Source organism: Podarcis pityusensis (assembly GCF_964106645.2).
Source record: "Podarcis pityusensis genome assembly, chromosome: 6".
Taxonomy (NCBI): Eukaryota; Metazoa; Chordata; class Lepidosauria; order Squamata; family Lacertidae; genus Podarcis; species Podarcis pityusensis.
Window position 1 is genome coordinate 52,665,301 of NC_138030.1, and position 20,697 is coordinate 52,685,997.

The window sequence follows — 20,697 nt, forward strand, 5'->3', positions numbered from 1 at the left end:
GAGGATCTCCCGAAAATGATTTTTTTCTCCACACCAGGCTGTGAAAAGCCAGATGAAGCTGCTGTTAAAGGCACATGAGAAGGATGGTCCCGTCTCTTAACACCTGTTTCTGGCCAGCTGGTAACCTTGTAAGGGTGCAAATGCATTTTCCCACCTCTGACCCAACCCCAAAAAGCTCAGCGTGCTTGAGAGAAGAACCTACAATCACCGAAGAGCAAGCAGAGAACGTCTTTCGAAATAAACCCCAGAAAGAAGCTCCCCTACCCCAACCAACACCTCCACAGGTTTATTGGACCACAGCCCAAACAAGGGTCCCATAGAACAAACTCAAATGGTAAGCGTTTTAACTGGGAGGCCAGAAAAAAAAAATCTATCCTGCGCAAATGAGGCTACTACGCGGAGCATGCAAACCTCAGTCCAGGGACTCATTCAACGAAAGTTTCCACCCTCCCCGCACACCCCTCCAAAATCGCCAGAGCGCAGCCTGTTTAAGCAACAAAAAGGAGCAAGATGCGGCGCACGCGCGCGGGGGGTGCATTTTAAATCATACTCTTCTACCCATCCACTTACAGGCAACTCTCCACTAAAGCCTCTGGGAACCGGAACCCCTCTAGTTCCATGCGTGTCACCTGTTACAACTTGGCCCGCTGCCGCAACCTGGAGGGAAGGGCAGAGAGGACAAAAAGCAGGCGCGCTTCCCGACCGCGGACTGCGCCCGGCGTCCCGCCCGCAATCTCTGGGTGTCCCCTGCAAAAGGCAGCGGGGGAGCGGGAGGGGAAAGAAGGATGGGGCCCAAAGTTGCCGGCAGGCAGCTCCTCTTTCTCTCCCCCCCCCCCGTTTCTATGCATAGTAATTCCGAGGCAGTTGTATCAACCGGTCGCTGTGCATCACCACCGCCATCCTCCGCCTGCCTGAAAACAATTTTACACCCCTGCACTGCTGAGCAGGATTTATTTGGTGATGTCAGCAGACACACCTCTCGGTTCCCTGAAATGTAGAGAGCCCAGGCAGCTCTGCAGTGGGGGGGAGAAGGGAGGAAGGAAAGAAAATGGGAGTAAGGAAAAAGGAGGTTTGTGTGGTGACATGACGTCTCAAGCTGGGAAAGAGAATGGGAGAAAAGGGAGGGAAGGAAGGAAGGACGTGCATCGGACAGGCGTTTTAATTCGCTGCCCCGCCAGCGTCGGCTGGGCGAGCGCAAGGGGATAGATACGAAGTGGACGTGGGGAGCGAATCGTCCGCATCCCGTGGAACAAAAGTGCTTTGCTCAGCTGCGCGGAAGAGGGCGCTCTAGGGGCAGGAAGCCACGCGGCAATGGGGGTTATTCTAGGCATAGTTGCTTGGGAGTAAAAGCAGCGATTCGGCGAACGCAGCGGCAGCCTGCACGCTCCGCAGCCCGTGGGCGATATTAGCTGTATTTGTGCACAGTCACGTCTGGGAAACTTGACCCTTTCATTCCGGGAACTCGTGAACGGGTGTTATAAGAGACATGTGCACGTGTGCATGCCGCACTGCTGTAGGAAGTGACGGCGAATAGGAATGCAGCAGCAATCGAGTTTGCTATTTAAAAATGTATGGCTGCTCCCTTAAGTCGGGCTTCAGTGCTTAACTCTCAAGGAAGCGTGCAGAGGATTGCCGCAACCCCAAGGGTTGCAACCTATTTGCATACGATTGGGTATGTTTACCCCAGATAAGAAGCGGGAGCTGAACGGCCTCCCGACAGCAGCCCTCCTGCATTGCAGATCTTGCACGGAGGAGCAGGGGGTTGGGCTAGATGACCCTCCAAGATCCCTTCCACTTCTACGATTCTGTGTTTGGGCTCCTGTAATACAATTCTCACTGGGCAGGTTTGTCACTTTCCTCGGAGGCTTTTAATGTCTGTTTGTCACGCCGCTGCATCTTAGCAGAAAATGCTGGGGGGTGGGGGGTGGATGACGACCGTGGAATCGTACATGGTTGTGCTTTTGGAGAAATTCCCCGATGGGCAACAGTCCTGAACAAGCTGTAGGCACCGAGAGCACATCCCCAGTCACTTATTGGTCAGTGCCCCTTTTTATCTTAATGCAGGGATGACTAACCTGTAGCTCCCTGGATACTTCTGGGCTTCATTTCCCATCAGCTCCACCCATCATGGCTATTGGGCCAGGGATAATGGGCAACATCTGGAGGACCACAGGTTCCCCCCTCTGCAGATTTAGTGGGAAAGGAAAGAAGGCTAGATGAAACCAACCATACTTGCCCCGTTTGCTGGCAGGGCTTTGCCCACATCACTGCCTGCACACACCCAGCCTTACTTTCTTATAATAAAAGTAAGACCTTGAAAATCAGTAACTTAGAAAACTAAATTTAAAAGCATACTTCTCTGCGGATTTAGATGACAGATTGTAGCTACTTCCCTGTTCCTCTTTAGCTGCACAATTTGGCAGTGGGAAAGGAATGAGTTCTTTTACATTTCAGCATATGAGTAAAATTAACAAAGTTGACTGCACTATTCTCATACTGAAGGAGCCAACCATTCAGACCCAAGCAGCCTGCACTTGTATTGCTTCCAGCTCAACCCTGCCACTATGCAACTGTTGAGCAAGCTTGAAAATAATACTAACTGGAATGAATTGGACATGGGTGCTGGGGAGGTCTTGCTTTGGCCAGTGATGTGGAATTTGTGACCCTTCAGATGGACTACATTTCCTCCCACTTTTGCTGATGTTTGACATTGCAGCTTGAAACCTCTGAGCAGCTTTATTTATTGACATGTGGTTTTTTTTCTGAATTAGAATGCAGGTGGTAGAGAAAGGAAGGGTGAATGAGCACACATTTGCCATCCCCACCAATCCAATCCCACCCCCTTTAGTCTTTTTACTGTCAGACCCTTGACAAGGACCTTTATTATTATTATTTTAAATTCTGGTTGAGAAAGAAAGACCTGAGCAAGAAGAGATTATGGTGTCAATTAATCCCAGGGGCTCCTTACAACTGAATAATGTTGGAACTGAAAGAGTAATTTTCAGTGCCAGCATGTCTTTTAACAACTTAACATTTGGAATAACAAATGAGACATCCCTTGTATTTCCATACGTTATAGTTGGACAGAATGAACAAAGACTTACTGGATTTAAACTGCCATGAAGAAACAAAACAAAAGCCAACAACCCAATTTATTTTGCAACGTGCCAGCTAGAGAGAAAATTGCCCATGTCTCATTTTCACTGTGATGAATTTCCAGACTGATGGACAGTACAGAAAAGGTCTAACACCTAAGCCGCTTTCACTCGCTATATCTACACTGCACAGATAGGCTTTTCTTACTCGGATATCCACACTCAGCATGTGGAAGTCAGAGGGAAGGGATGATTGGGGAGCCATGTAGTACTCCTACCCAATGGTCCCTGTGTTGTAAGCTGGAAGAGTAAGGGTCTGCTGGAGGACGATTCCAGATTTTGAAGCAGTGATGAGGAATAGCAACATGGAGGACAAACTTTGCCTCCAGTTTAGTTTTCCGAACTCTGAAAAATCTGACAGCCTTTTTAGGCTACACTCCTGCTGTCATTCTTTCAGTATTGTTAATTGTGTGCTCATCTTTAGAAAAACCCTTTCTGCTTTTCTCCACTTTCGTCTTTGCTCAGACTCCCAGTGCATGGTGGGTTTTTGCTCTTAAGAACAGAACCACTTTGCCATCCTAGCTCATGTACATTTGACTTTAGGACACACTGGGCATCATGGAATTGGTAAAATGGCAGGATTATGGTGTGGCGTTACAGAAAAAGGGCAAAATACCGCACAAATACAGCTGGTTTGGTACAAGGCGGTGACAGTATTGCAAGATTGCAGATGCTGAGAGTAATACAGCATTCTCATTAAATTAAATTTGAGGCAGCAACCAGTACTTCCTGGTCTAGATTAAACTCGTAGTAGATTCAGGAAAACAAGCATTTTGGAACACGCACAGTCATAACATGGTGGATTGGGGGGTGGCTTGTGTCAGGTGTCAATATTTGGGGGCACCTGCCAAGGTCCATTACTGTAGCAGTGGGCACTGATAACCCCCACAGTCTCCACATGGAGCTGGGAATGGCTCCCATCTGAAACCCTGGAGACCCATAACCAGCTAGTGTAGAGTCTAGACAATACAGACCTAGATGGAAGTATCTGACTCCGTACAGTGGTACCTCTAGTTACAAACTTAATTCGTTCTGGAGGTCCATTCTTAACCTGAAACTGTTCTTAACCTGAGGTACCACTTTACCTAATGGGGCCTCCCACTGCTGCCGTGCCACCGGCGCGTGATTTCTGTTCTCATCCTGAGGTAAAGTTCTTAATCCGAGGTACTACTTCCAGGTTAGCGGAGTCTGTAACCTGAAGTGCCTGTAACCCGAGGTGTTTGTAACCCAAGGTACCACTGTAGAAGGCAGCTTCCTATATGCCTAACCTGCACACAGATGATGTGCTACACTAGCTGGTACACCAACTCCCTCTACCCACACCCTTTCCAGAAACCTGCAAGAGCTACGTAACAACTTCTGGTAAAATTGTATTTGGGGCAATGGTTTATTAATCAAGAGGTGTCTGGTACAGTGGTACCTCGGGTTACAAACACTTTGGGTTACGGACTCAGCTAACCCGGAAGTAGGACCTCGGATTAAGAACTTTGCCCCAGGATGAGAACAGAAATCGCATGGTGGCAGCACGGTGGTGGCAGCGGGAGGTCCTACTAGCTAAAGTGGTACCTCAGGTTAAGAACGGTTTCAGGTTAAGAACGGAACTCTGGAACGAATTAAGTTCGTAACCAGAGGTACCACTGTAATTACGATTTTTATCTTAATATAGCTTTTGATAAGCCATTGCTCTTAAAACCAGCATTGTCCCAGAGAAGAAGGCCTCATTTATTTGTGTTCCATTTTCCTTCAGCCTTGAGTTAATTAGGTATATTCATCTTTACAGCTCCTTCACCTGGTGTGGAGGGCTCTTTTCCTCTTGAAAGTGAAGCGATGTTAAAGTTGCTACTTATTTATTAGCACTCCCGACCGGAGCAGAGTGTACCAGAATGGGATGAAATTACCCAGAGGTCTGGTGTGATAGTGAATCTTCTAAGGAACATTAAGTGTATCTTAGCAACCACATGCATCAAGGTTTGCAATCCCAGAGCAGGTATTAGCACCATATTAGATGTACCTATTACTGGAAGGCCCATCCTGTTGTAAGAGCAACTCACTCCTTGACTGAGAGGAGTCAAGGAAGGGACAGTGAGTCCTTCCCCCAGTGCCAAATTGCACAACCAGTTTTTATGGTTGTGGTTATTTAAGTGAAGGGAACCAAAAAAATATAGTCCAAAGTCATTTCAACAAAGAACAGCATTCTAATGCTGGCACATAGTGTAATAGGTATATAGTAAACACACTGTCCTGTGGACCAAATGACATCTTTTAACTGGAGTCTCAAATGTATGCCATAGGATTTAACACAGCTCTCCTATGCACAGTGCAGGAGATTTTAATATTGTATTTTAAAATTTTAAAATACAATTTTAATATTGCATTGTATTTTAATATTTTGCTGGAAGCTGCCCAGAGTGGCTGGGGAAACCCAGCCAGATGGGCAGGGTATAAATAACAAATTTATTATTATTATTATTATTATTATTATTTAGCTGCATGCATTGACATGCATCCTCTATTTATTTATTATTGGCTTTATTCTTCATTTCTATACAAAATGCTATTCATCATTTGAGACTAGCAATTTATTTATCAAATATTCTGTTACTAGTGATCATCCATTCCTCGTGGTATCAAAATCCACAGTTATTATTTTTATGTGATTAGCTTGCCTAACAACTAGTGATTCCTTATCTTAGTAAGTAATTCTGTTTTCCTTTCTTTTCAAATTCATTCTTTCATGCTTTTTGCTGGAGTTGAAATATATAATATTGTCTCTTAATCATGAATATGTCTGATGGGTTTTAGAAAGCTACAGGGTTCAATAAGCCAATGAATGTAAAGGTAGGAAATGTAAATGTAGGAAAAAGAGTTCATTAGTCATGCCTGCCACCATTATTTACTAGCCTTATTACCACCTGTGGATATATATTTTTAATATTCCCATGTAGATAAATGTCATTTTGATGCCATTTAATACTAATTTTGAAGCTATTTGAAACCCAAGAACCCTTACTGATCCAAAAAAATGCAACATCTCTTCTGGCATATTTTGTTGCCTATCACTGCTGCACTTGATTTTGTATGGTTCCTCAAATTGTTATATATAACCTTTGACAACAGTATATTTTTCTTCTTAATATGCCAATCTTTGAAATTCAATTTCCCCTTCAATTAATGACATATTTTTTGTTTAGCACAGTATGACCTAACCTTCAAATACTGCAAAAAGGAGAGTTTCTCTTTCATTATATCTGAACAGTAGGAGTAGGCAACAGACAGATTGTGAAAGTGGGCTGCAAGTAATCCCTGTAACCCCATGAGTGGCTTAGTTGTCTATCAGAACTGATTTCTGGAACATTACTTTTCATCTCTTTCATTAGGAACAAATTAGGAAGCACCTGGACCGCGTAAGCTGCCTTAAGGCACCTGGCAGAGACGCCAACTTGAATAAAATATGGGCGGCAGGTAAGCCCCACCCCACAGAATCGATCAATGATGTGGTGTACACACACCATTTGAATGGCAATGCCCATCAACTCGGGGAGGGGGACACACAGCCACCTCAAATATTTTATGAGGTGGCAAAGCCCCCTTGGCCCCTAGGAGTTGGCTCCTATGGCACCTGGAGGGAGTGTGAATATAAATGAATATACAGTGGTACCTCAGGTTACATACGCTTCAGGTTACATATGCTTCAGGTTACAGACTCTGCTAACCCAGAAATAGTGCTTCAGGTTAAGAACTTTGCTTCAGGATGAGAAAAGAAATCGTGCTCCGGCGGCGCAGCGGCAGCAGGAGGCCCCATTAGCTAAAGTGGTGCTTCAGGTTAAGAACAGTTTCAGGTTAAGAATGGACCTCCAGAACGAATTAAGTACTTAACCCGAGGTACCACTGTACTGATACTACACATCAAGTCTGTTTCTATTATAATAAGAGCTAGGAACAAAAGTTCCAGGTCTCTGGTTTATTATGTGGCACCTGATTATGGCTATTGGTTGTGATCAAGCTGCACATTTCAGGCTGGCACAAAATGTTCCGATTTAAGTCGTTCCTGTGGCTTACATTAGTGGGTATTCAGAATCTGTAGAGAAAATGGGAGAATAATCCTCTAGCCTCTTTAAAGAAGATTCATCTATCCTTTTGCATTCATGTGGAGTTTCTCTTGTTCAGGCTGGTGCTTGGCTTGCAACTGATTAAGCTCTCAGGCATCCTGGGTAAGAGAAGCTGCTTTAATGCCATAGCAAATACAATTCTGTTGGCTTCGCCTTCGGAGCTTTTGTTCCCTTTTTCAATTCAGAGATATGGCAGGTAGATTAAAGTGCTCTTTCAGAAATCATCTTCAGGCACTCAGTGTTGATTTAAAGCAGAGTCTCGTGCCCAGCGGAAGGATGAGGAGTACGTGCTGCATACTCTATATTGCTTTATTTACAGTTCAAAGCTGGTATATTACAGAAAGACATCTTGCCTCTGCCGGAGCAGAAAATGCATCCTCTCTCCTCAACAGCTCGGAGAGAATCACACAGTGAAAAACAGGAAACCAGTGTACGTCACATCCAGTCTCCCTTTCCCGTGAGAAACTCCAACAGTACAGACTGTGGAATGTAAACACCTGTCTCGTGACAAGCCCTTTCGCTGCACAGTGAAGGAAAGCAGAAACCAACATCCTCCCCCTTTCTGTGAACATCACTGGGCAGCGTGTTCGTACAATATCAGTACAAACCCAACTTCTGCACATAGGTACAGTGTTGATCCCTTGATACAATCTTAGACAATACATCAGCAGGAATTTCATTACCTGGCATATAGGACACCGTTACGAGTCCCTTCTGAATACATTCCCTAGCATGCTGCAACTTTAATTGCAAGTGCTTTGTGCTTTGCTTACAACCTTCAGACTTCAGCAAAGCCAAACATGCTTTGTTGTCCTGGTAAACCTGGATTGGACATTTGACAGGAATTTTCATATCTTTGCACAATTGTACTAACCATTCACAATCCTTAAGTGAATAAGATAGTGCATTCAGTTCGGCTTCACAAGTACTTAAACTAACTGTTGTTTGCTTCTTGCATGACCAATCAAACAGACTCTGATTGTACATGTAGCAAACTCCAGACGTACTTTTCCTGTCTGTAGTGTCACTTCCAAAACTTGCATCTGCAAATATCTCAAGACCACCAGACTTCTGATTGTTAAATCTCAGTCTGTAATGCATAGTGCCTTTCAAATACCGCGCTATGCGTTTCAGAGCTTTCCAATCCTTGACACTAGGATTGTTGACTTGTCTGCTTAGCAAATTACAGCTAACAGCAATGTCTGGTCTTGAACATCTGGCAATGAAGTTTAGCTTGCCTAGCACACTTCTGTACAGTGTAGTGTCAGAAAATGCTTCTTCAGTGTCATCTACCTGATAACCTGTTGTCATCGGTGTGTCTACAGGGTTAGCATCCATCAGATTTAGTTTGCTTAACACATCAGCAATTTTCCGTGACTGGTGTACTAGAATGTTACCATCTTGATCTCTCTCTATTTCCAGAGATAGGTAGTTGTTTACCTCACCAAGATCTTTCATGTCAAAGTGCTCTTTCAGTTGAGCTAGGGCGTTATTGTACATTGCGACATCTTTCCAAAAGAATAATAAATCATCAACATAAAACAAACAGTACAGTTTCTTTTGCCCCTCCTCTTTGACAAATACACATGGATCAGCTTTCCCTTGCTGAAAACCTAGAGAAAACAATACTTCAGTGAGTTTTGTGTGCCAACACCGTGCACTTTGTTTGAGATCATAAAGGGATTTCTTCAGAGCACAAACAAATCCCTGTTTTACCTGTACGCCATCAGGTGGAAGCATATAAAGTGATTCATCTAGAGATCCGTACAGAAAAGCTGTATTAATATCATGGTGACTAATGTGTAGATTTTCCTCTGCAGCTAGCTTGAGCATAAGCCTAATGCTTTCATATCTCACTGTCGGTGAGTAGGTCTCGTGATAGTCTTCACCTGGTACCTGTGCAAAACCTCTGGCTACCAATCTGGCTTTGTGTCTGACTATCTTGCCATTTTGATCTGTCTTCGCTTTGAAGACCCATTTGCTTCCAAGCAGTTTCATTCCTGGAACTACTGGAACTAGCTCCCATGTTTTGTTCCTTTCTCAGGAATCAAGCTCAGCCTTCATGGCATTTAACCATGGCTCAGCTTCCTTTGAATCCAAACCCTGGATGTCTTGGAAACTTGAAGGTTCAAATACCTTCTTGGAGCTTTTAACAGCTGTTACTGCTATCGTAGCAAACTCATCAGCAAATCTCTTTGGAGGTCTGCCTTTTGTGGCTCTCTGTGACCTACGAATTAGCCTTAAGTCTTCAACACTCTCCTCTTCCTTCTTAGGAGAAAAACGACCTACTGTGAACAATGGTTCCTCCAATTCTTGATCAGAGCTTTCAGAGGGTCGCATAGAGGCTTTTGCACTCTTGAAATCCTCTGAATCACCCGATTCAGTTTCAGATTCAGACTCAGAACCTTCATCAGTGGGTGTGGGTTGTTGTGGTTGCTTTTGACTATCCTCAGTCTCATCACCGTCATCAGGATAACATTGGAAAATTCCCACATTCTCCCCCCACTTTGCATTGTACTCAACACTTCTCGTGAGCTTAATTGTCTTAGAGTCAGTCATCATTATTCTGTAAGACCCTTTCTGATAACCTAGAAAGATACCATGCAATCCACGCTTGTCTAACTTGGAGTTTTGTGGTGAGCGAACCCACATGTCAGAACCAAAAATCTTCATGTGTTTGATGTATGGCTTCTTGCCAAACATCTTCTCATAGGGGGTACAACCAATCGCTGAAGATAACCTGCGATTGTAACTGTAAACAAAACACGAGAGAGATTCGGCCCAATAACTCTCTGGAAGATTGGCATCATGCAGCAAGGTTTTTAACCCTTGAAGCAACGTCTGATTTGCCCTTTCCGCAAGTCCATTCTGCCATGGCGAGCGAGGACTAGACAAATCGTGTTGAATTCCTTTCTCAGTCAGAAAAGCTTCAAACTGCTGAGAAGTGAATTCTCCCCCGCGATCACTGAAAAGAGTCTTTATCTTCTTACCATGCACATTTTCCAACCAAGCACAGAATTCCTTGAACCTAGGAAAGGCCTCCGATTTCTGCTTGAGATTGTACACAAAAATATATCTAGAAAATGCATCAATGAGAACCATGAAGTATCTATTTCCACCCAAAGAGGGCGCTAGTGGTCCAACCAAATCAGCATGAACAACCTGGTATGGTTCTGTAGCTTGCCTACTAGACACCTTACCTTTCGCAGCCATTTTCACCTTGTTTGCTGCGCATGCTTTGCACTTCATGTGGTACCTGCAGGGTTTAATAGTCATACCTTCAACCAAGGCAGGCATTTTAGATACTGCCTCAAAATGCAAATGACCAAATTTTCGGTGAAAATCATGAATACATTCTGCATGCAAACTTTTGTTAGAACCTGCAATGCAACAAGTGTCATCCTTTTCAACATCATCATAATACAAAACAAACAAACGATCAACATATTCAGCATGCAATACATAATCATTTTTCTTTGTGATGATGCACTTCTTGTTCTTGAAGGAAACGTCAATGTTCCGCTCATTCAGCTGTCCAACGCTGAGCAGATTATGTTTGGCGTCCGGCACGTAAAGCACATTCTGTATCGATAAGTCCAAACTGTGAAGAACAACAGTTCCGTAGCCTTTACTGGGAATAGTGTGGTCATCCGCCTGGTGAATCGCACCTTCCTGCGGTGTAAAAGACACAAACAGTCTCTTATCATTGCACATGTGGTGGGTTGCCGCTGAATCAACAACGAAGAAAGATCTAGACGTCTTCTGGACCTCTGCAACCTTTGGAGTGAAGCGTGAAACCATAGCCTTGTGCTGCGTTGTCCTAGACACCGGACCTTTGCCTTTGCCTCGGCCTTTTCCGCGCGATGAGCTTTCGCTGCGCTGCTCTGTCTTGGCCCTGGGATATCTGCACTCCCTCTTCATATGGCCTAGACGTCCACACGAGTAGCATTTCACTGCCTTCAAAGCTTTGGCGCCATCTGGTGGTTCCACTGCACTATGGGACGACGTCTGTGAAGACTCCCCTTTGCCCATGCAGCTAGCACCCCGGCGATCTGCTTCATTTAAAATCACGGCAGTAACAAAGTCCACTGTCAGCTGAGCAGTTGGTTGCACAGCAATCTGGGTTGCAACAGACTCCCAACCTGAACCCAAAGATTGTAGTATCATGAAAGAATACACAGCCTCTGGAAAGTTGAGTCCTCTCTGTTGCAGCTCATGTCTCAGATTTTGCATCTCCATCAGATGTAAACGCACATCTCCACCTTCAGCAAGAGCCATATTATGCAGCTTGTTAAAGTAAAACATAGTGGACCCAGCTTCTGTCCTTAAGTGAGCTTCTCTCAAAGCGTCCCAAATTCCTCTGGTTGAGGTCTTATCACGCAATAGACAGAGCTCTTCTGGGGATACTATCAATGTAAGAGTTCCCCTTGCTTTGGAATCCTTAGCTTCCCATGCATCTGTAACTGGAGCTGGGGGGGTTTCTGTAATCACCTCAAACAAACCCTCTTTTCGCAGAATTGCCTCTGCATACAGAACCCAGTCGGCATAATTTTTCTTGCTGAGCTTAGGAATCCCACAAGCATCCTGAAGGGCCATCATGACTCTGGCATTAGCCTTCAGCGTCATATATGCTGCTTTAAATCTTGCTGCGTCACTGCTGCAGCTGCTTTATTCCAAAAGCGCACTTAAAAGTTACTTTCGATTTCCCCAGCATAGTGACTTGTGCCTGGGAGCCTTTTGCCTATTCCCGGCAAAACGGCTTTAAAAGTTCAAAGTCCAGCCATAAAGCCATAAAGCCATTAACTAGAAGCTGGCAGGCTGCCCGGAGCAGTAGCACATACCTCATCAATCACTTTTACGCGCAGAGCAGATTCCGTTCCGATCTGTCCCTCTGCATTCCGATCCTTTGCCGGCACTCCGATTCGACTTCTGGAGCCCATAACCACGTGTTGATTTAAAGCAGAGTCTCGTGCCCAGCGGAAGGATGAGGAGTACGTGCTGCATACTCTATATTGCTTTATTTACAGTTCAAAGCTGGTATATTACAGAAAGACATCTTGCCTCTGCCGGAGCAGAAAATGCATCCTCTCTCCTCAACAGCTCGGAGAGAATCACACAGTGAAAAACAGGAAACCAGTGTACGTCACATCCAGTCTCCCTTTCCCGTGAGAAACTCCAACAGTACAGACTGTGGAATGTAAACACCTGTCTCGTGACAAGCCCTTTCGCTGCACAGTGAAGGAAAGCAGAAACCAACACTCAGAATGACAGGAGAGAACAGTGGCTCTTGGGCAACAGTGTCCTCCAAAGTGTCCTTATATTGCAAATGATGACCATGAGGGACACTTTGTTCCACACACGCCCTTGTCTCCTTATATCTATGGATGCAGTTTAGACCAACAGAGCATGTACGGTAAATTAACCCGTAAATTGTCACTTTAAAAACAAACGTAAAGGTACTTATTTTTAAATGGTCAAAATTAAATGTGACTTTTGCTATTATTTGTGTCATCATAAATAACAAGCTGCATAGCTAAATGTTCAGAGACAAGAGCAGAATATGAACGTATTTGCACCACATGGATATCATGAAAGTTGTCAAAATGGCTGGCCCAAGACATTTTGCCGCCTGAGGTGAAGAACAAAATGGTGTGCTCCTTCCCATTCCATGCACAAAAAGCTGACTGGACTGGCAACAACACAGAGATAAAGATTTCTGAATATTTTGACAAAGCTGTGTCGAAGCATAAATACAAAATTATTACAGATATGAAATGATATGTAGTGAAATGTATTGCTTAGATTGGTGGCCATAAGTAAAATGTATTTTACTTATTTAGAATTTATAGGAAGGAGGGGGAGGAAAGGACTGAAGAGAAAATAAAATAAAATATGTACTTCATGCATGCCAGGCCATGCTGTAAACTATGTGTACTGTACTACCATAGGCCTCATTATTTGTGTAATCAATAAAGTCACACCAGACTGCATGAAAATTGTTGTGCTCCTTTTGCCCTCTTGCTATTTTTAATTTTGTGTCAGTTTTTCCAATAATGCTGTTTGCCAAATTGCATGATACCATTGGCCCCTAGTTAATAATTGTAATGATTTCCATGTCCTAGCAATAGTTGTTCTTGCAGAGGCTAATAGATGTGTTATGAATTCTTTTTTTCTAATTTGCAACAGGCGAGCACACAGTTTCCTTACTTCAATCCTGTGACGTGACTGGGATGAATTACTTGCTTTAAAAAAAGAAAAGATATTTGCATTATAAGTAATATGTTAACAAGATATTTGGTCACTGCAATGTAGGTGTATGCTTCTTGAAATCTGTCTTTCAATTTCGCTCGGGGACACTAACAGCCAAGAAGCCTAGCACACTGTAGGTGTTGAACAAATGTTTAGCTGTAGCAGTCAAAACACCTTGTCTGCTCAAGCTGTACTGCAAGCTATTTATTTCATTTTGGTGTTTTAATAATTAATAAAGTATTGCTTCTGCAACTGCTTTACTTCTCAAGACGTTACAGATCCATAGCAAAGCTGTTCAAGGGAAAATCCATGGTTGTATAAATGCAGTTCATCTGGGACAAGATGGTAAGTGAATGGCTAAGTTGGCCCTGGAAAATGTGTAAAAGTAATCCTGCTGTAACACCTGTCACTCGCTCATTAGATTCACCCAGCCAAGAACCATTTATCACACCAATTGATTTTTCCATTTGGAAGGTTTAGTGTTTGAACACCATAAATGTTTCGCTGCAGCAGGGCACGTAGACCTGATGTAATGTATAGGGGAAGGTAGAAACCGAACCATCACACTGCAGAGGTGAGAAAGCACAGATCTTTATCTTTTCTTCCCTGCACACTCTTCACAGAAAGGGGAGAAAGAAGGAAAAAGCAATTCTGTTTCAAATGAGATTGAGAGAATGACCAACACTGGATGCAACATTGTTTTCTAAATTAATATGGGCTGTAACATGAACAGACTTGCTTTCCATCTGAGGACAGAGAGCTAAACTAAAAAAGAAAGACTGTTTATCTCAAGTTGACACTTGTTGATCCCTGGGGTTGCCTGACCCCTGCAATATGCAACCTAGAATGTGTTTAAGTAACACAGTACTTCATAAACTGGCTTGAAATGGAAATTGCCTTGGTCAGTTTCCTGACACGTGCTAACAGAGTGTGGAAGCGTTTAGGAAAGGAGCATGACTCTTCCTTCTGAGCCTCTCAGTGGCTTGCAGTACCATGACTCAACTTGCAGGAAGGGAGCAATCCCAGTTAGTTCATGGAATGTAAAAATAAAAATAAAATATTCATGCTTTTCCAGAACAGCTTGCCACAACTACAACCATTACTATGGAGTAACCATACAATAAACACTTGCATACATACATGGAGTTACAAGTAAAGTTTTCCAGGGTTGAGAGATGGGACTTCATCTGCCAGGTAGGTTTGAGACCCAGTGTATCATAGGAAAAAATAGGAATTGCTTGATTCTGTAATGGTCCAGAAGGTGAGATTGGTGTTCTCAAGAGCTGGACTTCAATACTGGGGCTACAGAATACCTTTGTACTGGTGAGCCTAATTATATGAAGCTCAAAAATACAAAATGTTCCAGTAATCATGGATTCATGGTTTGAACAAAACAAGAGACTATGGTTAGTGGAAGATGTCCTAGTTTATTTGCTCCCTCATGTAGATTTGTCAGATCTCCAGCTTCATTTCAGGGCTGCAAAAGTCACGCTAGCCTGTTGACATGTGTCAAACTGGTCATGCACCAATGTGCACCAAAGTCAATGTGGATTCTTTACAGAACACTGTGAGAATGGCTTGCTGAGCAGCCTGGTCTACAGTGGCTTGTGTGGGTAGTACTGTCAGTGTTCTCATGGCTGAAGCTGATGAAAAGCCACACTTCCACACAGAGAGATATGGTCATGAAAATGGGCCTTGCATCCCCCCCTCCTTTACTCCCCAGAGCCAGTGTGGTGTAGTGGTTAACAGCAGTAGATTTGTAATCTGGTGAACCGGGTTCGCGTCTCCGCTCCTCCACATGCAGTTACTAGGTGACCTTGGGCTAGTCACACTTCTCTGAAGTCTCTCAGCCTCACTCACCTCACAGAGTGTTTGTTGTGGGGGAGAAAGGGAAAAGGAGATTGTTAGCCGCTTTGAGACTCCTTTGGGTAGTGATAAAGCAGGATATCAAATCCAAACTCTTCTTATTACTCATAATTAATGCTATTTCAACATATTTTCATACCCCACCCATAGGAGAGATGTTAAACAACTATTCCCCTTGCCTAATTTGTGCCCCAATCTGTGGAGCACAGTGCCTTGCTTTGCTTATTAACCACCAAGTAGCAAAGTCTGGATTAATTTGGCTTAACTCGCCAGGAAAAGCAGCTGTGTGTTGTAAATCACAGTGAAACTGTCCATATTGCAAATAACTGGTGTGTGCTAGTTTAAGCCCCCCCCCCCCCGAGTGCCTGCAGCAGCTTCTCAGTATTCTTGCAGACATTACAAAAACAGCAGTTAGATTAGCCACTGAATGCAATGTGAGAATACCTGGAGACATGAGGTTACAGAGCAGCACAGAGGACCTGGGCTGCTGCAGTCAATGCTGTGTTCACACTCGCGTTTACTATGCATTTCCAGTGCTGGGTTTTTAATCTGTGTTTACGTGACATTATCCAAAATGCTAAACTACCCTGTACTTTGTTATAAAATACGCCCTGTTTCTCAAACGAGCTTCACACCAATATTGGAGTCCTTAGACCTCTAGGCAGGTGTGAACACATTTGCAAAGGTGTTCATACCTTTGTCAGTGACCTGTCATTTCCTTCTGGTGTCTTCACAAATAGAAACAAATCTGACACTAATGAAACTGCACAGATATGAACAGCTTGTGGGAGGGGGGAGAGTGTGCATGCTATATCATCTTATTCCATGAAAGACCAAAGAGGTGGGGATGTACAGGAAGAAACACCAAACATTTCTTCCTTCACAAAATTCTTAAGACTTAGAGTTCTTCCACTTCAATGCTTTTTTTTAGATCAGCAGGGGGAAGGAAAGCTGTTATTAATTATTGAGCTGCTACTGATGTCCAGATGCAGCACATCAATCTTCAGTGGCTTAAGGGTCCATGCACAGTACTGTTATATTTTTGAGAAACTGCGTCTTCTGTATCATAATCAGTATGGCAAATACTCAAGAGGAGCTGCTGTTTACAGGGACCAGCTCCTTATCTTTTTGCTACAGATCGGTGGCAGAAGTTGCAGCTTTGACTGGGAAGGAGAATTGTGGCCAGTTTCATTTGTAAACTTCTAACTAGTTTTCATCAGTAGGAAGCCGTCTTATAATTACTTTGTGTTTGTATAAGATCGTGTTTTCATTGGTCGTAAAACTTGTTGTTTTATGTATTTGATCAAATTGGGTGTGAGGTGGTGGTACTTTTATTAAAGAAGGATGTAACATGAGTATAATGTTTGGGTCATTGCCCTGCAGTGTTACCTGTCTGAACCAGAATATCTTATGTAACAGTTTAGATAGCTAGACTGGACAGGTCAACAAACTGGACTGGACTGAAAGGTATTTCAATCCCTTGTTCTTGGCATGAGAAAGAGAGAGAAATATGACCATGTTAGACTGAAGCTGAGACCCTGTGGAGATCTGCTCAGTCTCCCAGAAAGGACTGCTGATTTGGCAAGCTATTGTTTGTTTGCTAATGCTAGATAGGGCTTAGGAGTTGTTATACAGTATGTGTATGTAGTGTTCAACTGTATGAGCAGGAGAATTTCAGACTTGCATACTGAAGCTGTCAGAGGCTGTCTGGTTGTCTCTGGGAGCAAGACATGAAGTGACCTCCTGTCTAGTTAATGCAGCAACCTAAGTAGAACCTGCTGAATCAGGCTAGTGGCCCGTCCAGTCAGCTTCCTGTTCTCACAGTGGCCAATCAGATGCCTGCAGGAAACCCACAAGCACAACAGTACTCTGCCCACTTGTGATTTCCAGCCACTGGTATTCATTCAAGAGGCATATTGGAGGCATAGTGGATGGATAACGTAGCCATTGTGGCTAGTGAGTATGGATAGCCTGTGTGAAGAACTCCTTTCTATTATGTGTCCTCAATCATTCAGCTTCACTGGACATCCCTGAGTTCTAGCGCTATGAGAGAAGCTGAAAAACTTTTCTCTGTCCACTTTTCCATCCATGCATAATTTAACAAACTACTACCCCGCCAACTCTTACTCATCTTTTCTCTAACAGTCCCAAATGCCATGACCTTTCCCAGTGTGGGAGTTGTTCCATCCCAAGCTGGTCATAGTGTGGCAGAGTGGTTAGAGTGCAGCACCAGGAGCTGGGAAACCAGGGTTCAAATCCCCCCTTAGCCTTGAAGCTCACCTTGGGCCAGTTCAGCCAAACCTATCTCACAGAGTTGTGGAAGTTGAAATAGGGAGAGGGAAAACTGTATATGCTACCTTGAGCTCCTTTGGATGAAAGATGAGATATAAATGTAATAACAGATAAAATAAAATAAAAGCGTCCTGGGTAGAACAGACTTCATGTTGTGGCCTAGCTTTGCTGGAGTCTTCCTGAGGTCTTCCTGAACCCTGCAGTGTTCTGGTATAAGATTTCTTCAGTCCCGGCTTCATCGTACACCTCCTGCTTCCCTCAAAATAAAAAAATCCTTCCAGTAGCACCTTTAAGACCAACTAAGTTAGTTCTTGGTATGAGCTTTCGTGTGCAAGCACACTTCTTCAGATACACTGAAACAGAAGTTGCCAGATCCTTCTATATAGTGAGAAGGTGGGGAGGGGTATTACTCAGAAGGGTGGTGGGAATGGGAGATTGGCAGATGCTTCCCTGTTCACCTCAGACTGCAGCCCCAACAGGAAGGAAAATGGAGAAAGGGCATTTTAATAAAGAAAAGTAAAGCTGAATAAAATAAAGCTACCAGTTACGAGAACTGCTTTGCAGATTATGGCACAGAACTTGCCAAATATGACCTTGGCTCTTGGGAGGTTCAAATATTCCACACTGCCTCTCTTTCTGGGCTAGCCTGGGTAGCAAGCGTGCCAGCACAGCTGCATCTGTCTGCTGTGGGTATCTTCTTGTTCCATCTCTCATCTGTTCCCAGACAACCCATTGTTTCCAAAATGCAATTGTTACTCTCTTTGGCTAAGCTCAGCTTTTATAATTTTTGTCTTCCTCCGAATTGTTACAATTAACATTTGTGCCAGGTTCATTTTCCTTTGGCTGAATTCTCATCACAGAAATGCCGACATTCACAACAAGGGAGAGCGTACAAGGACTATTCAGTCTGAGCCTGTGTTTTCAAAACAGTGTCTCCGTTTCTGTCTGGAGTCGCTTTTGATTAATCCATTGTTCTTTCCCGCTTCTTAGAGGCTTATTGGAAAACAGAGCTCAACCTTTTTTGTTCAAGGAAAAATGTTGGTTCCATGTGAAAGTAGAAATTATTAATCTTATCCATCCAGATCCTGTGTGTGTGTGTGAGTGAGTGAGTGAGAGAGAGAGAGAGAGAGAGAGAGAGAGAGATATTTTGTTGGAAAAAAGGCCTTTTCCAAATATCTTAGTTATTCATAGTACCTGAGAGTTAGAAGGAACCCTGAGGATCATCTGCTCCAATCCCCTGCAAGCCAAGAATTGTGCAATACAAGCATTTGATGCCAAATAGCTGAATGAAAATAACTATCCAGAGCCTTGTTAATTCAGGAGAATTAATAATTGCCATTAAATCATGTGAAATAAGGGGGATACATTTTGTTGCAGGAAAAGCTGGCATGTATCAATATGTCTGAAATATATTGTTATAGGATTGGCGGGGGGGGGGGGGTCAGTCTGGATGATATCCCTGTGCCCCTTCTCACACCTATGATCCTGTATCTGTGATGTTAGAATCTATCAAAGGGAATTCTGTGAAGCAGTCAAACCGGTTCCTTTGTTAAGGTAATTGGTTTAGCTGCTCAGTTCAAAATAAGGACATTTATTGAAGAGCCAAGCAGGGAGAGATTGAGAAGTGGGAAACTACACACACACACACACACACACACACACACACACACGCACACACACACACACACACAGTTTAACTAGGTACCACTTACTTATCAGGAAACCAAAAAACAGAATACCTTCCATTTCAAACCATTTGGGTGAGACCCATCTAGGTTTCCATGGTTGCTGACCACAGCAGGAAGAAGGCAGAGAATAGGGCAACCTCCATGATTTTTATAGAGGGTGGGAAACTCTCAAAGAGAAGAAGAGAATTCAGACGTTCCAATCACAATTTGCACAGTCGTTGGGGTGGGGGAGAGGAGGGTGTGGTGTGATGCAGATTTTTGGCACCTGCAAATCTCTGGGTAGACTGACCCATATTTTGTGGTTGCTATTGGAAGGCAGGGTGAAGCTGACCTTTTGTCATACCCACTGTTTCCTCCTGCCTGCTGGCCAAACAAGGCTCTCATTTTCTCCCCAATAGAGGAGAGAAGGCCATGGCAACCTGAATTCTACCTGATCTGACAACAGTTCACATGCTAAGGGTAAGTGTGGTCCTGTGTGGCCTTCATAAATCTTGAAATGCCAGGGTCTCCATGCATTGTGCTTCAATCAAGCACAATAGTTTCAAGCCTGACAAGTTGTATCAGCTGGCATGAAACACACATTCATTAAGCTGGAAGTGCAAATCTTCCAAAATCTGGACTGTGTCTTTCATTTAGTAGGTTGGCTATCCTTCCTGAAACTACTACTTCCTCTTCATTTTACAGTTCCATTCTCCACCTCAGATGTCTTGCTCAGCAGGTTTTTTCCTCAAACTGTGGTCAGCAAATAAATACCACTTCCTTCCATGTGTCCTCCTAAAATCCAGTGAGGCTCAATTCATCTCAAAGTTCTGCAAACCACATTTGGAGTCTTGCCTGCTGTCCAGCTATATGAAAGGGAAGCTAAAATAACACCAACACCACAGGAACATAAATGGGCTCTTTTTCCTATACATTTCAGTGCCATCTGCTGGAACTGGAAGAGTGAAAGGAAGAGCTTTCCCTCCCTCCCTCTCCTCTCACTGGATGGTGACAGCCATAGGAAAGATTAATGATGATGTTTTTAGCTAGATAAATTTAGTTTAAACAGTCTTTGAAATGAAATGAAGTTAACTTTCAACTTGTTGACAGTGGAAACATTTAAGTTAGGAAGTTACCTAGTAAGTTCATTTGTGAGAAATGGGCTCAAAAATGATGACTTGCCTTTTGATGTTATTTTTCTTTTTCAAATGCAGTGAGTGGGCTTCTTGTGCATTAATTTACCCACAACTTGTTCTGCTTCACCTGACAGCAACACTTGTCATACAGTTTTCAGAATGGTTAAGAATGGTTTTTGTTTTTACATGCTTGGAACATATTGAGAGATTCTGTGTGCCTAAT

At 43.5% G+C, this 20,697-nt stretch overlaps 1 protein-coding gene and 1 long non-coding RNA gene across 5 annotated transcripts in view; one reads left to right on the forward strand and one right to left on the reverse strand.

The window, feature by feature from the left end:
- LOC308479038 (phosphatidylinositol 3-kinase regulatory subunit gamma) overlaps window positions 1-724 on the reverse strand; it is a 263,420-nt gene extending 262,696 nt beyond the window's left edge. Inside the window, exon 1 of one of the 3 annotated variants that reach the window (XM_081009375.1) lies at window positions 571-724. The gene's annotated coding sequence lies outside the window, so the exon portion shown is untranslated. The remainder of the gene's footprint in view (window positions 1-570) is intronic. The other 2 variants (XM_081009373.1, XM_081009374.1) reach the window with 2 other exon arrangements.
- Window positions 725-1,717: 993 nt separating this feature from the next.
- LOC308479138 lies at window positions 1,718-13,443 on the forward strand. Of its 2 annotated transcripts, none has more exons than XR_013987489.1 (3): window positions 1,718-1,844; window positions 6,533-6,617; window positions 12,790-13,443. It is a non-coding gene; the product is annotated as an uncharacterized lncRNA (long non-coding RNA). The 2 variants fall into 2 exon arrangements; XR_013987490.1 differs by lacking the exon at window positions 12,790-13,443 and adding an exon at window positions 7,450-7,503.
- Window positions 13,444-20,697: the final 7,254 nt, after the last annotated feature.